The sequence below is a fragment of the Halictus rubicundus genome, unplaced genomic scaffold, assembly GCF_050948215.1.
Source record: "Halictus rubicundus isolate RS-2024b unplaced genomic scaffold, iyHalRubi1_principal scaffold0162, whole genome shotgun sequence".
Classification (NCBI taxonomy): Eukaryota; Metazoa; Arthropoda; class Insecta; order Hymenoptera; family Halictidae; genus Halictus; species Halictus rubicundus.
The window spans coordinates 257,691-272,650 of NW_027488703.1; positions in this window are offsets into that span (position 1 = coordinate 257,691).

Consider the following 14,960-nt stretch of genomic DNA (forward strand, 5'->3'; position numbering starts at 1 on the left):
GGATACATGGTATTATAGGGTAGAGGATAGGATAGGGTAGAGGATAGGATATTGGATTGGATAGGATAGAGTATAGGATAGAATAGAGGGTAGGATAGGATAGAGGATAGGATACAGGATTGGAAAGGATAGACGATAGGATACGATAGGGGATACGATAGGATAGAGTATAGGATTGGATAGAGGATAGGATGGAGGATTGGATAGGATACAGGATAGGATACGATAGAGGATAGGATAGGATAGAGGATAGGATAGGATAGAGAAAAGGATAGGATAGAGGATAGGTTAGGATTGAGGATAGGATAGGATTGAGGAGAGGATAGGATAGAGGATAGGATAGGATAGAGGATAGGATAGGATAGAGGATAGGATAGGATAGAGGATAGGATAGGATAGAGGATAGGATAGGATAGGATAGAGAATAGGATAGGATAGAGAATAGGATAGGATACATGGTATTATAGGGTAGAGGATAGGATAGGGTAGAGCATACGATAGTGGATAGGATAGGATAGAGGATAGGATAGGATAGAGGATAGGATACAGGATTGCATAGGATAGACGATAGGATACGATAGGGGATAGGATAGGATAGAGTATAGGATTGGATTGAGGATAGGATAGGATAGAGGATAGAATAGGATAGAGAATAGGATAGGATTGAGGATAGGATAGGATAGAGGATAGGATAGGATACGATAGAGAATAGGATAGTATACATGGTATTATAGGGTAGAGGATAGGATAGGGTAGAGGATAGGATAGGGGATTGGATAGGATAGAGGATAGGATAGGATAGAGAATAGTATAGGATTGAAGATAGGATAGGATAGAGGATAGGATAGGATAGAGGATGGGATAGATGATTGGATAGGATAGAGGATAGGATACGATAGAGGATAGGATAGAATAGAGTACAGGATAGGATAGAGGATAAGATAGGATAGAGGATAGGATAGGATAGAGGATAGGATAGGATAGAGGATAGGATAGGCTAGAGGATAGGATACAGGATTGAATAGGATAGACGATAGGATACGATAGGGGATAGGATAGGATAGAGGATAGGATAGGAATGAGTATAGGATTGGATTGAGGATAGGATAGGATTGAGGATAGGATACAGGATTGGATAGGATAGAGGATAGGATAGGATAGAGCATACGATAGTGGATAGGATAGGATAGAGGATAGGATAGGATAGAGGATAGAATAGGATAGAAGATAGGATAGGATAGAGGTTAGGATAGGATAGATGATAGATTAGAGGATTGGATAGGATAGAGGATAGGATACGATAGAAGATAGGATAGGATAGAGTATATTATTGGATTGAGGATAGGATAGGATAGTGGATAGGATCAGATAGAGGATAGGATAGAATAGAGTACAGCATAGGATAGAGGATAAGATAGGATAGAGGATAGGATAGGATAGAGGATAGGATAGGATAGAGGATAGGATAGGATAGAGTGTAGGATAGGATAGAGGATAGGATACAGGATTGGAAAGGATAGACGATAGGATACGTTAGGGGATAGGATAGGATAGAGTATAGGATTGGATAGAGGATAGGATAGAGGATTGGATAGGATAGAGGATAGGATACGATAGAGGATAGGATAGGATAGAGGATAGGATAGGATAGAGAATAGGATAGGATAGAGAATAGGATAGGATACATGGTATTATAGGGTAGAGGATAGGATAGGATAGAGGATAGGATACAGGATTGCATAGGATAGACGATAGGATACGATAGGGGATAGGATAGGATAGAGTATAGGATTGGATTGAGGATAGGATAGGATAGAGGATAGAATGGGATAGAGAATAGGATAGGATAGAGGATAGGATAGGATTGAGGATAGGATAGAGGAATTGGATAGGATAGAGGATAGGATACGATAGAGGATAGGATAGGATAGAGTATATTATTGGATTGAGGATAGGATAGGATAGTGGATAGGATAAGATAGAGGATAGGATAGAATAGAGTACAGGATAGGATAGAGGATAAGATAGGATAGAGGATAGGATAGGATAGAGGATAGGATAGGATAGAGGATAGGATAGGATAGAGGGTAGGATAGGATAGAGGATAGAATACAGGATTGGATAGGATAGACGATGGGATACGATAGGGGATAGGATAGGTTAGAGTATAGGATTGGATAGAGGATAGGATAGAGGATTGGATAGGATAGAGGATAGGATACGATAGAGGATAGGATAGGATAGAGGATAGGATAGGATAGAGAATAGGATAGGATAGAGGATAGGTTAGGATTGAGGATAGGATAGGATTGAGGAGAGGATAGGATAGAGGATAGGATACGATAGAGGATAGGATAGGATAGAGGATAGGATAGGATAGAGGATAGGATAGGATAGAGGATAGGATACGATTGAGGATAGGATAGGATAGAGTATATTATTGGATTGAGGATAGGATAGGATAGTGGATATGATAAGATAAAGGATAGGATAGAATAGAGTACAGGATAGGATAAGAGGATAAGATAGGATAGAGGATAGGATAGGATAGAGGATAGGATAGGCTAGAGGATAGGATACAGGATTGGATAGGATAGACGATAGGATACGATAGGGGATAGGATAGGATAGAGGATAGGATAGGATAGAGGATAGGATAGGATAGGATAGAGAATAGGATAGGATAGAGAATTGGATAGGATACATGGTATTATAGGGTAGAGGATAGGATAGGGTAGAGGATAGGATAGGATAGGATAGAGAATAGGATAGGATAGAGAATAGGATAGGATACATGGTATTATAGGGTAGAGGATAGGATAGGGTAGAAGATAGGATATTGGATTGGATAGGATAGAGGATAGGATAGAATAGAGCATACGATAGTGGATAGGATAGGATAGAGGATAGGGTAGGATAGAGGATAGGATACAGGATTGCATAGGATAGACGATAGGATACGATAGGGGATAGGATAGGATAGAGTATAGGATTGGATTGAGGATAGGATAGGATAGAGGATAGAATAGGATAGAGAATAGGATAGGATAGAAGATAGGATAGGATAGAGGATAGGATAGGATAGATGATAGGATAGAGGATTTTATAGGATAGAGGATAGGATACGATAGAAGATAGGATAGGATAGAGTATATTATTGGATTGAGGATAGGATAGGATAGTGGATAGGATAAGATAGAGGATAGGATAGAATAGAGTACAGGATAGGATAGAGGATAAGATAGGATAGAGGATAGGATAGGATAGAGGATAGGATAGGATAGAGGATAGGATAGGATAGAGGGTAGGATAGGATAGAGGATAGGATACAGGATTGGAAAGGATAGACGATAGGATACGATAGGGGATAGGATAGGATAGAGTATAGGATTGGATAGAGGATAGGATAGAGGATTGGATACGATAGAGGATAGGATAGGATAGAGGATAGGATAGGATAGAGAAAAGGATAGGATAGAGGATAGGTTAGGATTGAGGATAGGATAGGATTGAGGAGAGGATAGGATAGAGGATAGGATAGGATAGAGGATAGGATAGGATAGAGGATAGGATAGGATAGAGGATAGGATAGGACAGGATAGAGAATAGGATAGGATAGAGAATAGGATAGGATACATGGTATTATAGGGTAGAGGATAGGATAGGGTAGAGGATAGGATATTGGATTGGATAGGATAGAGGATAGGATAGAATAGAGCATACGATAGTGGATAGGATAGGATAGAGGATAGGATAGGATAGAGGATAGGATACAGGATTGCATAGGATAGACGATAGGATACGATAGGGGATAGGATAGGATAGAGTATAGGATTGGATTGAGGATAGGATAGGATAGAGGATAGAATAGGATAGAGAATAGGATAGGATTGAGGATAGGATAGGATAGAGGATAGGATAGTATAGAGGATAGGATAGGATAGAGGATAGGATAGATGATAGGATAGAGGATAGGATAGGATAGGATAGGATAGGATAGAGGATAGGATAGGATAGAGTACAGGATAGGATAGAGGATAAGATAGGATAGAGGATAGGATAGGATAGAGGATAGGATAGGATAGAGGATAGGATAGGATAGAGGGTAGGATAGGATAGAGGATATGCTACAGGATGGGTAGGATAGACGATAGGATACGATAGGGGATAGGATAGGTTAGAGTATAGGATTGGATAGAGGATAGGATAGAGGATTGGATAGGATAGAGGATAGGATACGATAGAGGATAGGATAGGATAGAGGATAGGATAGGATAGAGAATAGGATAGGATAGAGGATAGGTTAGGATTGAGGATAGGATAGGATTGAGGAGAGGATAGGATAGAGGATAGGATAGGATAGAGGATAGGATAGGATAGAGGATAGGATAGGATAGAGGATAGGATAGGATAGGATAGAGAATAGGATAGGATAGAGAATAGGATAGGATACATGGTATTATAGGGTAGAGGATAGGATAGGGTAGAGGATAGGATATTGGATTGGATAGGATAGAGTATAGGATAGAATAGAGGGTAGGATAGGATAGAGGATAGGATACAGGATTGGAAAGGATAGACGATAGGATACGATAGGGGATACGATAGGATAGAGTATAGGATTGGATAGAGGATAGGATGGAGGATTGGATAGGATACAGGATAGGATACGATAGAGGATAGGATAGGATAGAGGATAGGATAGGATAGAGAAAAGGATAGGATAGAGGATAGGTTAGGATTGAGGATAGGATAGGATTGAGGAGAGGATAGGATAGAGGATAGGATAGGATAGAGGATAGGATAGGATAGAGGATAGGATAGGATAGAGGATAGGATAGGATAGGATAGGATAGAGAATAGGATAGGATAGAGAATAGGATAGGATACATGGTATTATAGGGTAGAGGATAGGATAGGGTAGAGCATACGATAGTGGATAGGATAGGATAGAGGATAGGATAGGATAGAGGATAGGATACAGGATTGCATAGGATAGACGATAGGATACGATAGGGGATAGGATAGGATAGAGTATAGGATTGGATTGAGGATAGGATAGGATAGAGGATAGAATAGGATAGAGAATAGGATAGGATTGAGGATAGGATAGGATAGAGGATAGGATAGGATACGATAGAGAATAGGATAGTATACATGGTATTATAGGGTAGAGGATAGGATAGGGTAGAGGATAGGATAGGGGATTGGATAGGATAGAGGATAGGATAGGATAGAGAATAGTATAGGATTGAAGATAGGATAGGATAGAGGATAGGATAGGATAGAGGATAGGATAGGATAGAGGATAGGATAGGATAGAGGATAGGATAGGATAGGATAGAGAATAGGATAGGATAGAGAATAGGATAGGATACATGGTATTATAGGGTAGAGGATAGGATAGGGTAGAGCATACGATAGTGGATAGGATAGGATAGAGGATAGGATAGGATAGAGGATAGGATACAGGATTGCATAGGATAGACGATAGGATACGATAGGGGATAGGATAGGATAGAGTATAGGATTGGATTGAGGATAGGATAGGATAGAGGATAGAATAGGATAGAGAATAGGATAGGATTGAGGATAGGATAGGATAGAGGATAGGATAGGATACGATAGAGAATAGGATACTATACATGGTATTATAGGGTAGAGGATAGGATAGGGTAGAGGATAGGATAGGGGATTGGATAGGATAGAGGATAGGATAGGATAGAGAATAGTATAGGATTGAAGATAGGATAGGATAGAGGATAGGATAGGATAGAGGATGGGATAGATGATTGGATAGGATAGAGGATAGGATACGATAGAGGATAGGATAGAATAGAGTACAGGATAGGATAGAGGATAAGATAGGATAGAGGATAGGATAGGATAGAGGATAGGATAGGATAGAGGATAGGATAGGCTAGAGGATAGGATACAGGATTGAATAGGATAGACGATAGGATACGATAGGGGATAGGATAGGATAGAGGATAGGATAGGAATGAGTATAGGATTGGATTGAGGATAGGATAGGATTGAGGATAGGATACAGGATTGGATAGGATAGAGGATAGGATAGGATAGAGCATACGATAGTGGATAGGATAGGATAGAGGATAGGATAGGATAGAGGATAGAATAGGATAGAAGATAGGATAGGATAGAGGTTAGGATAGGATAGATGATAGATTAGAGGATTGGATAGGATAGAGGATAGGATACGATAGAAGATAGGATAGGATAGAGTATATTATTGGATTGAGGATAGGATAGGATAGTGGATAGGATCAGATAGAGGATAGGATAGAATAGAGTACAGCATAGGATAGAGGATAAGATAGGATAGAGGATAGGATAGGATAGAGGATAGGATAGGATAGAGGATAGGATAGGATAGAGTGTAGGATAGGATAGAGGATAGGATACAGGATTGGAAAGGATAGACGATAGGATACGTTAGGGGATAGGATAGGATAGAGTATAGGATTGGATAGAGGATAGGATAGAGGATTGGATAGGATAGAGGATAGGATACGATAGAGGATAGGATAGGGTAGAGGATAGGATAGGATAGAGAATAGGATAGGATAGAGAATAGGATAGGATACATGGTATTATAGGGTAGAGGATAGGATAGGATAGAGGATAGGATACAGGATTGCATAGGATAGACGATAGGATACGATAGGGGATAGGATAGGATAGAGTATAGGATTGGATTGAGGATAGGATAGGATAGAGGATAGAATGGGATAGAGAATAGGATAGGATAGAGGATAGGATAGGATTGAGGATAGGATAGAGGATTGGATAGGATAGAGGATAGGATAGGATAGAGGGTAGGATAGGATAGAGGATAGAATACAGGATTGGATAGGATAGACGATGGGATACGATAGGGGATAGGATAGGTTAGAGTATAGGATTGGATAGAGGATAGGATAGAGGATTGGATAGGATAGAGGATAGGATACGATAGAGGATAGGATAGGATAGAGGATAGGATAGGATAGAGAATAGGATAGGATAGAGGATAGGTTAGGATTGCGGATAGGATAGGATTGAGGAGAGGATAGGATAGAGGATAGGATACGATAGAGGATAGGATAGGATAGAGGATAGGATAGGATAGAGGATAGGATAGGATAGAGGATAGGATAGGATAGAGGATAGGATAGGATAGAGGGTAGGATAGGATAGAGGATAGGATACAGGATTGGAAAGGATAGACGATAGGATACGATAGGGGATAGGATAGAGTATAGGATTGGATAGAGGATAGGATAGAGGATTGGATAGGATAGAGGATAGGATACGATAGAGGATAGGATATGATAGAGGATAGGATAGGATAGAGAAAAGGATAGGATAGAGGATAGGTTAGGATTGAGGATAGGATAGGATTGAGGAGAGGATAGGATAGAGGATAGGATAGGATAGAGGATAGGATAGGATAGAGGATAGGATAGGGTAGAGGATAGGATAGGATTGAGGAGAGGATAGGATAGAGGATAGGATAGGATAGAGGATAGGATAGAATAGAGCATACGATAGTGGATAGGATAGGATAGAGGATAGGATAGAGGATAGGATAGGATAGAGGATAGGATAGATGATAGGACAGAGGATAGGATAGGATAGGATAGAGGATAGGATAGGATAGAGTACAGGATAGGATAGACAATAAGATAGGATAGAGGATAGGATAGGATAGAGGATAGGATAGGATAGAGGATAGGATAGGATAGAGGGTAGGATAGGATAGAGGATAGGATACAGGATGGGTAGGATAGACGATAGGATACGATAGGGGATAGGATAGGTTAGAGTATAGGATTGGATAGAGGATAGGATAGAGGATTGGATAGGATAGAGGATAGGATACGATAGAGGATAGGATAGGATAGAGGATAGGATAGGATAGAGAATAGGATAGGATAGAGGATAGGTTAGGATTGAGGATAGGATAGGATTGAGGAGAGGATAGGATAGAGGATAGGATAGGATAGAGGATAGGATAGGATAGAGGATAGGATAGGATAGAGGATAGGATAGGATAGGATAGAGAATAGGATAGGATAGAGAATAGGATAGGATACATGGTATTATAGGGTAGAGGATAGGATAGGGTAGAGGATAGGATATTGGATTGGATAGGATAGACGATAGGATAGAATAGAGCATACGATAGTGGATAGGATAGGATAGAGGATAGGATAGGATGCAGAATAGTATAGGATTGAAGATAGGATAGGATAGAGGATAGGATAGGATAGAGGATAGGATTGAGGATTGGATAGGATAGAGGATAGGATACGATTGAGGATAGGATAGGATAGAGTATATTATTGGATTGAGGATAGGATAGGATAGTGGATAGGATAAGATAAAGGATAGGATAGAATAGAGTACAGGATAGGATAGAGGATAAGATAGGATAGAGGATAGGATAGGATAGAGGATAGGATAGGCTAGAGGATAGGATACAGGATTGGATAGGATAGACGATAGGATAGGATAGAGGATAGGATAGGAATGAGTATAGGATTGGATTGAGGATAGGATAGGATTGAGGATAGGATACAGGATTGGATAGGATAGAGGATAGGATAGGATAGAGCATACGATAGTGGATAGGATAGGATAGAGGATAGGATATGATAGAGGATGGGATACGATAGAAGATAGGATAGGATAGAGTATATAATTGGATTGAGGATAGGATAGGATAGTGGATAGGATAAGATAGAGGATAGGATAGAATAGAGTACAGGATAGGATAGAGGATAAGATAGGATAGAGGATAGGATAGGATAGAGGATAGGATACGATAGAGGATAGGATAGGATAGAGGATAGGATAGGATAGAGGATAGGATAGGATAGAGGATAGGATACGATTGAGGATAGGATAGGATAGAGTATATTATTGGATTGAGGATAGGATAGGATAGTGGATATGATAAGATAAAGGATAGGATAGAATAGAGTACAGGATAGGATAAGAGGATAAGATAGGATAGAGGATAGGATAGGATAGAGGATAGGATAGGCTAGAGGATAGGATACAGGATTGGATAGGATAGACGATAGGATACGATAGGGGATAGGATAGGATAGAGGATAGGATAGGATAGAGGATAGGATAGGATAGGATAGAGAATAGGATAGGATAGAGAATTGGATAGGATACATGGTATTATAGGGTAGAGGATAGGATAGGGTAGAGGATAGGATAGGATAGGATAGAGAATAGGATAGGATAGAGAATAGGATAGGATACATGGTATTATAGGGTAGAGGATAGGATAGGGTAGAAGATAGGATATTGGATTGGATAGGATAGAGGATAGGATAGAATAGAGCATACGATAGTGGATAGGATAGGATAGAGGATAGGGTAGGATAGAGGATAGGATACAGGATTGCATAGGATAGACGATAGGATACGATAGGGGATAGGATAGGATAGAGTATAGGATTGGATTGAGGATAGGATAGGATAGAGGATAGAATAGGATAGAGAATAGGATAGGATAGAAGATAGGATAGGATAGAGGATAGGATAGGATAGATGATAGGATAGAGGATTTTATAGGATAGAGGATAGGATACGATAGAAGATAGGATAGGATAGAGTATATTATTGGATTGAGGATAGGATAGGATAGTGGATAGGATAAGATAGAGGATAGGATAGAATAGAGTACAGGATAGGATAGAGGATAAGATAGGATAGAGGATAGGATAGGATAGAGGATAGGATAGGATAGAGGATAGGATAGGATAGAGGGTAGGATAGGATAGAGGATAGGATACAGGATTGGAAAGGATAGACGATAGGATACGATAGGGGATAGGATAGGATAGAGTATAGGATTGGATAGAGGATAGGATAGAGGATTGGATACGATAGAGGATAGGATAGGATAGAGGATAGGATAGGATAGAGAAAAGGATAGGATAGAGGATAGGTTAGGATTGAGGATAGGATAGGATTGAGGAGAGGATAGGATAGAGGATAGGATAGGATAGAGGATAGGATAGGATAGAGGATAGGATAGGATAGAGGATAGGATAGGACAGGATAGAGAATAGGATAGGATAGAGAATAGGATAGGATACATGGTATTATAGGGTAGAGGATAGGATAGGGTAGAGGATAGGATATTGGATTGGATAGGATAGAGGATAGGATAGAATAGAGCATACGATAGTGGATAGGATAGGATAGAGGATAGGATAGGATAGAGGATAGGATACAGGATTGCATAGGATAGACGATAGGATACGATAGGGGATAGGATAGGATAGAGTATAGGATTGGATTGAGGATAGGATAGGATAGAGGATAGAATAGGATAGAGAATAGGATAGGATTGAGGATAGGATAGGATAGAGGATAGGATAGTATAGAGGATAGGATAGGATAGAGGATAGGATAGATGATAGGATAGAGGATAGGATAGGATAGGATAGGATAGGATAGAGGATAGGATAGGATAGAGTACAGGATAGGATAGAGGATAAGATAGGATAGAGGATAGGATAGGATAGAGGATAGGATAGGATAGAGGATAGGATAGGATAGAGGGTAGGATAGGATAGAGGATATGCTACAGGATGGGTAGGATAGACGATAGGATACGATAGGGGATAGGATAGGTTAGAGTATAGGATTGGATAGAGGATAGGATAGAGGATTGGATAGGATAGAGGATAGGATACGATAGAGGATAGGATAGGATAGAGGATAGGATAGGATAGAGAATAGGATAGGATAGAGGATAGGTTAGGATTGAGGATAGGATAGGATTGAGGAGAGGATAGGATAGAGGATAGGATAGGATAGAGGATAGGATAGGATAGAGGATAGGATAGGATAGAGGATAGGATAGGATAGGATAGAGAATAGGATAGGATAGAGAATAGGATAGGATACATGGTATTATAGGGTAGAGGATAGGATAGGGTAGAGGATAGGATATTGGATTGGATAGGATAGAGTATAGGATAGAATAGAGGGTAGGATAGGATAGAGGATAGGATACAGGATTGGAAAGGATAGACGATAGGATACGATAGGGGATACGATAGGATAGAGTATAGGATTGGATAGAGGATAGGATGGAGGATTGGATAGGATACAGGATAGGATACGATAGAGGATAGGATAGGATAGAGGATAGGATAGGATAGAGAAAAGGATAGGATAGAGGATAGGTTAGGATTGAGGATAGGATAGGATTGAGGAGAGGATAGGATAGAGGATAGGATAGGATAGAGGATAGGATAGGATAGAGGATAGGATAGGATAGAGGATAGGATAGGATAGGATAGGATAGAGAATAGGATAGGATAGAGAATAGGATAGGATACATGGTATTATAGGGTAGAGGATAGGATAGGGTAGAGCATACGATAGTGGATAGGATAGGATAGAGGATAGGATAGGATAGAGGATAGGATACAGGATTGCATAGGATAGACGATAGGATACGATAGGGGATAGGATAGGATAGAGTATAGGATTGGATTGAGGATAGGATAGGATAGAGGATAGAATAGGATAGAGAATAGGATAGGATTGAGGATAGGATAGGATAGAGGATAGGATAGGATACGATAGAGAATAGGATAGTATACATGGTATTATAGGGTAGAGGATAGGATAGGGTAGAGGATAGGATAGGGGATTGGATAGGATAGAGGATAGGATAGGATAGAGAATAGTATAGGATTGAAGATAGGATAGGATAGAGGATAGGATAGGATAGAGGATAGGATAGGATAGAGGATAGGATAGGATAGAGGATAGGATAGGATAGGATAGAGAATAGGATAGGATAGAGAATAGGATAGGATACATGGTATTATAGGGTAGAGGATAGGATAGGGTAGAGCATACGATAGTGGATAGGATAGGATAGAGGATAGGATAGGATAGAGGATAGGATACAGGATTGCATAGGATAGACGATAGGATACGATAGGGGATAGGATAGGATAGAGTATAGGATTGGATTGAGGATAGGATAGGATAGAGGATAGAATAGGATAGAGAATAGGATAGGATTGAGGATAGGATAGGATAGAGGATAGGATAGGATACGATAGAGAATAGGATACTATACATGGTATTATAGGGTAGAGGATAGGATAGGGTAGAGGATAGGATAGGGGATTGGATAGGATAGAGGATAGGATAGGATAGAGAATAGTATAGGATTGAAGATAGGATAGGATAGAGGATAGGATAGGATAGAGGATGGGATAGATGATTGGATAGGATAGAGGATAGGATACGATAGAGGATAGGATAGAATAGAGTACAGGATAGGATAGAGGATAAGATAGGATAGAGGATAGGATAGGATAGAGGATAGGATAGGATAGAGGATAGGATAGGCTAGAGGATAGGATACAGGATTGAATAGGATAGACGATAGGATACGATAGGGGATAGGATAGGATAGAGGATAGGATAGGAATGAGTATAGGATTGGATTGAGGATAGGATAGGATTGAGGATAGGATACAGGATTGGATAGGATAGAGGATAGGATAGGATAGAGCATACGATAGTGGATAGGATAGGATAGAGGATAGGATAGGATAGAGGATAGAATAGGATAGAAGATAGGATAGGATAGAGGTTAGGATAGGATAGATGATAGATTAGAGGATTGGATAGGATAGAGGATAGGATACGATAGAAGATAGGATAGGATAGAGTATATTATTGGATTGAGGATAGGATAGGATAGTGGATAGGATCAGATAGAGGATAGGATAGAATAGAGTACAGCATAGGATAGAGGATAAGATAGGATAGAGGATAGGATAGGATAGAGGATAGGATAGGATAGAGGATAGGATAGGATAGAGTGTAGGATAGGATAGAGGATAGGATACAGGATTGGAAAGGATAGACGATAGGATACGTTAGGGGATAGGATAGGATAGAGTATAGGATTGGATAGAGGATAGGATAGAGGATTGGATAGGATAGAGGATAGGATACGATAGAGGATAGGATAGGGTAGAGGATAGGATAGGATAGAGAATAGGATAGGATAGAGAATAGGATAGGATACATGGTATTATAGGGTAGAGGATAGGATAGGATAGAGGATAGGATACAGGATTGCATAGGATAGACGATAGGATACGATAGGGGATAGGATAGGATAGAGTATAGGATTGGATTGAGGATAGGATAGGATAGAGGATAGAATGGGATAGAGAATAGGATAGGATAGAGGATAGGATAGGATTGAGGATAGGATAGAGGATTGGATAGGATAGAGGATAGGATAGGATAGAGGGTAGGATAGGATAGAGGATAGAATACAGGATTGGATAGGATAGACGATGGGATACGATAGGGGATAGGATAGGTTAGAGTATAGGATTGGATAGAGGATAGGATAGAGGATTGGATAGGATAGAGGATAGGATACGATAGAGGATAGGATAGGATAGAGGATAGGATAGGATAGAGAATAGGATAGGATAGAGGATAGGTTAGGATTGCGGATAGGATAGGATTGAGGAGAGGATAGGATAGAGGATAGGATACGATAGAGGATAGGATAGGATAGAGGATAGGATAGGATAGAGGATAGGATAGGATAGAGGATAGGATAGGATAGAGGATAGGATAGGATAGAGGGTAGGATAGGATAGAGGATAGGATACAGGATTGGAAAGGATAGACGATAGGATACGATAGGGGATAGGATAGAGTATAGGATTGGATAGAGGATAGGATAGAGGATTGGATAGGATAGAGGATAGGATACGATAGAGGATAGGATATGATAGAGGATAGGATAGGATAGAGAAAAGGATAGGATAGAGGATAGGTTAGGATTGAGGATAGGATAGGATTGAGGAGAGGATAGGATAGAGGATAGGATAGGATAGAGGATAGGATAGGATAGAGGATAGGATAGGGTAGAGGATAGGATAGGATTGAGGAGAGGATAGGATAGAGGATAGGATAGGATAGAGGATAGGATAGAATAGAGCATACGATAGTGGATAGGATAGGATAGAGGATAGGATACAGGATTGCATAGGATAGACGATAGGATACGATAGGGGATAGGATAGGATAGAGTATAGGATTGGATTGAGGATAGGATAGGATAGAGGATAGAATAGGATAGAGAATAGGATAGGATTGAGGATAGGATAGGATAGAGGATAGGATAGGATAGAGGATAGGATAGGATAGAGGATAGGATAGGATAGAGGATAGGATAGATGATAGGACAGAGGATAGGATAGGATAGGATAGAGGATAGGATAGGATAGAGTACAGGATAGGATAGACAATAAGATAGGATAGAGGATAGGATAGGATAGAGGATAGGATAGGATAGAGGATAGGATAGGATAGAGGGTAGGATAGGATAGAGGATAGGATACAGGATGGGTAGGATAGACGATAGGATACGATAGGGGATAGGATAGGTTAGAGTATAGGATTGGATAGAGGATAGGATAGAGGATTGGATAGGATAGAGGATAGGATACGATAGAGGATAGGATAGGATAGAGGATAGGATAGGATAGAGAATAGGATAGGATAGAGGATAGGTTAGGATTGAGGATAGGATAGGATTGAGGAGAGGATAGGATAGAGGATAGGATAGGATAGAGGATAGGATAGGATAGAGGATAGGATAGGATAGAGGATAGGATAGGATAGGATAGAGAATAGGATAGGATAGAGAATAGGATAGGATACATGGTATTATAGGGTAGAGGATAGGATAGGGTAGAGGATAGGATAGAGAATAGGATAGGATACATGGTATTATAGGGTAGAGCATACGATAGTGGATAGGATAGGATAGAGGATAGGATAGGATGCAGAATAGTATAGGATTGAAGATAGGATAGGATAGAGGATAGGATAGGATAGAGGATAGGATTGAGGATTGGATAGGA